Consider the following 3,998-nt stretch of genomic DNA (forward strand, 5'->3'; position numbering starts at 1 on the left):
GTATCAACATGACTCCCACCCAGAACTGCCCTTGGGGTGCCAGAGGGGACGGGGAAGACGGGACGAAGGTGTGACTCACCCTCCTGCGTGTGGATCGTCTGGGCCAGGCAGAGCACTGCAAGAGAAGCCCCAGTGAGAAAAATGCCACCACCCAGTCTCCTTACGGGGCTGCTATCAAAAGGGGGCTGGATGGAGCTGGGGGGCGTTCAGCATTTCATCATGACCAAACCAACCCTCCTCGACATCGCTATCTCAGTGCAATCCTTCTTGCTGCAAAATGGTTTCAAGATCAATCCCAAAGTCTCCTCTTCCAAAAAGGCTCCTGCTCCCCCAGCCCTTCTTAAAGCTGACCTCATCCCCACACCCAGGCCCCTGTTTTTAGGACAAGGTCTTCTCTGGTCAGACTTAGGCCCCGGGGAGAGCAGCAGGGCAGTCTTGGGGGAGGAGGACACTTTCCATCGCAGAATCTTCTGCACTGGAGTCAGGCTTGAGCAGGGAACTTTCCAGACCTCCCGACCCCCTTTCCAGCCTCCCCGCTCCCTCCAGGACTCACCTAGGCCCAGGAGGGCGGTGGGGTGGGGAGACATGGCCCCGGTCCCAGCGGTCTGGCCTGGCCTGGGAGTAGCACCAGTGCAAGGACAGAACTCTGCAGCGGGCACAAGCTGACAGGATGTGTGGCCAGGGGCCTCCCCTGCCGCAATGGGGTTTCCACAGCTGCCTGCAGAGGAAGAGCTCTCTGTCCTGTTCTTCCCCCCCTTCCCACCTAGTGAGACAAGAGGGGCTGGTTTCTGAAAATGTCACTTACTCTAAATGTGGCTTAGGATCAGATGACCCTAAACTAGGTGCCGATGTGTCAGCCTCTTTCTAAATCTATGGGACAGGCAGAATAAAGATTGAGCAACCAACTGACAGGCGCCATCCCAACTCCACAAGTCAGGTGAAGCTCTTGGGCAAGATGTGACAAAACAGAAAACTGACATTTCTCATTATTAGAAATGGGGGCCATAGAAATCCTTCCCCAAGTTTTTCATATTTGATCTTTGCTAAAATCAGCAAAGGTATTTAACATGCTAAAATATCCTGCTTGCGCATTTATGTTTTTAAGGAGACAGTGTTGGTGAGAATGTGGAGAAACTGGATCATGCGTACTTCAGTGGGAATTAAGTGGGTAATCACTATAGAGAACAGTGGGAGGTTCTCAAAAAATTAAAAATAGAGCTACCATATGGCCCAGGACTCCCACTTCTGGGTCTATGTTTAAAATAAACAGGCCAGGCATGATGGCTCACAGCTGCCATCCCAACACTTTGGGAGGCCGAGGCAGGTGGATCACCTGAGGCCAGGAGTTCGAGACCAGCCTGGCCGACATAGTGAAACCCTGTCTCTACTAAAAATACAAAAAAATTAGCTGGGTGTGGTGGTGGGTGCCTGTAATCCCAGCTACTTGGGAGGCTGAGGCAGGAGAATCGCTTGAACCCAGAAGGCGGGGGTTGCAGTGAGCTGAGATTGCACCATTGCACTCTAGCCTGGGCAAGAAGAGCAAGACTCTGTCTCCAAAAAAAAAAAAAAATCAGTATGTAAAGAGCCATCTGAACTCCCCTGATCACTGCAGCACTATGCACTATAGCTAAGACGTGAAAATCATCTAAATGTCCATGACAGATGAATGGATATGGAAAATGTGGTACACACACAGGGGAATACTATGCAGCCTTAAACAAGGAAGAAAATTCTGCCATGGGTGACAACACAGACAAACCCTGAGGACATCACGCCAAGTGATGCAGATGCAGAGACCAAGTACTGCATGACGTCACAGGAGGTCTGCAAAGTCACCAGAGTCACAACATCACAGCAGGGAATGGTGGTTATGGGGGCTAGGAGGAAGGGAAAATGGGGAGTTATTAGCAAACAGGCCCTATCTGCTGTCCAACATACGACCTATAAATCATCAATAATAATGTCTTGTTCACTTGAAATTTGTTAACTCATGTTATTTGGAGGGCCCAGAGGAAGACAGGAAGAGAAGGGAATGTTTGAAACTTCTTGGAGACTGATTACATGGTTGTGACCAAGATGCTGATAGTGATGTGAGCAGCGAAGTCCAGACTGACAAGGTCTCAGCTGGAAATGAGGATCTTACTGGGAACTAGAGCAATAGCCACCCTTGTTACGCCTTAGCAAACAACATGGCTGCATTGCGTCCATGCCCTCGAGATACCACGCCAGGGTATCTGGGGAAGAAATTTCTTTTTTCTTTTTTCTTTTTTTTAACAGAGTCTCGCTCTGTCGCCCAGGCTGGAGTGCAGTGGTGCGATCGTGGCTGACTGCAACCTCCGCCTCCCAGGTTCACACCATTCTCCTGCCTCAGCCTCCTGAGTAGCTGGGACTACAGGCGCCCGACACCACGCCAGGCTAATTTTTTGTATTTTTATTAGAGACAGGATTTCATCGTGTTAGCCAGGATGGTGTCGATCTCCTGACCTTGTGATACACCCGCCTTGGCCTCCCAAAGTGCTGGGATTACAGGCGTGAGCCACCGCGCCGGGCCGACTAATTCATTTTTTAAACACACGTCTTACCTGGGAATAAATTTAAATTTGCAGAAGAGTTGCAGAGATACAGAGAGTTCCCGTATGCCCTTCATCCAGCTCCCTCTAATGTTCATGCTTTACACGACCCCAGCACATCTGCCAGAAAGAAAAAAATTAACACTGATACAGTAATTACATGACAGGCTTTATTTAGATTTCATCACCTTTCCACTAATGTTCTTTGCCTGTGCTGGGATCCAATGCAGGGGCACCGTCCTGCCTTTACTTCCCTCTCTGTTAACTGTAGAGAAGGGTTTCTGTTTTCCTAGTTGGGCCCTGATTAATATTCCCCTAATATCTGAATACCAGGTGCCCAGGAAGGATGGGGGGCAAAGGTGTGGTGCCCACTAGGGAAGGAGTGGCTGGCAGAATGGAAATCTGTCGGTTCCTCCACAATCTAAGGTCACAGAAAACATGGGCAGTTACTCTGGGTTTTTCCGTAAGAGGGGTGATACAGAGCTGTCGTTGCTCCATATTCTCAGAGGGCCCCTCCGCCTTTGCACTCCTCTAAGACTTTGATCCCAGCTAGAGAAGGCAAGCTATATGCTCATGTCCAAGGCATGCCACAGACTCAGCATGGCACAGCGTCCTCACTCAAAAACGTTACTTGGTGTGGGATGCACAGGCATGGAGCAATGATTCTCACACTAGACTCAGACACACACACAATATTAGCGACTTAAATTAAACACCAATTAAATGTCAAGTGGAAAGACGACATCTGCATAAACAAAATGACGTAAGATACAACGTGAAATGTCATTCAAAGAAGAGTTTGCATTAGAATAGTTCAAATATTTCAAAACTGTTCCAGCACGGTCACTGCGTTGCTGACCAGTCTTCCTCCTGACATGTGCTCGCCGTAATGATCTCAGGCTTGGACCTCGTGGACAGACAGGGGAACTCAAGCTAAACCTTGGTCCTCACAGAGTTCGGCACATTGCAATCCCGTGTCTTTCCTTCCAATGGAATCCAATCTCAAGGTCCCCAGTTCCTGAGCAGCCCTGGCTTGGCTCAGCCAAAGGGAAGTGTCTAGAGAATCTGAGTCTCGACTGCCCGGAGGTCTGCACTTCTTGCCGTTTTCAGGAGATTCAACTGCAAAGCCCTCCCCAGGTCATCCACATTGGCTCACGTGTCTGTGTCCCACCCTTCCTGCCTGGGAGAAGCCTCTTGTTCAGCCAAAAAAGCAACCTGAGGGTGAGGTGGTAGCAGGGACTCACCCACGTTTCTCGCCATCTTCGGGCCCGGATGGAGCCGTGGAAGGAAGACCTCAAGACGATGGTCATCTCCACAGGATTCCCACCCTGCCCCTGGCTTTGTCCTGAATATTAGCCTCGGCGGCCTGGCCCGGGTTCCGATGGTGGATGAACCTGGCTTTCCACGGGCTCCCACCTCCAGCCTGCG

General features: G+C 50.3%; 1 long non-coding RNA gene across 1 annotated transcript; it reads right to left on the bottom strand.

Annotated features, from left to right (window-relative positions):
* Positions 1–1,475: 1,475 nt before the first annotated feature.
* LOC116272902 lies at positions 1,476–3,992 on the bottom strand. The gene is made up of 3 exons (XR_004181433.1): positions 3,815–3,992; positions 2,583–2,690; positions 1,476–1,877 (listed from the first exon to the last, which is right to left on the bottom strand). It is a non-coding gene; the product is annotated as an uncharacterized LOC116272902 (long non-coding RNA).
* Positions 3,993–3,998: the final 6 nt, after the last annotated feature.

This window comes from Papio anubis, unplaced genomic scaffold (genome assembly GCF_008728515.1).
Source record: "Papio anubis isolate 15944 unplaced genomic scaffold, Panubis1.0 scaffold2506, whole genome shotgun sequence".
Lineage (NCBI taxonomy): Eukaryota > Metazoa > Chordata > Mammalia > Primates > Cercopithecidae > Papio > Papio anubis.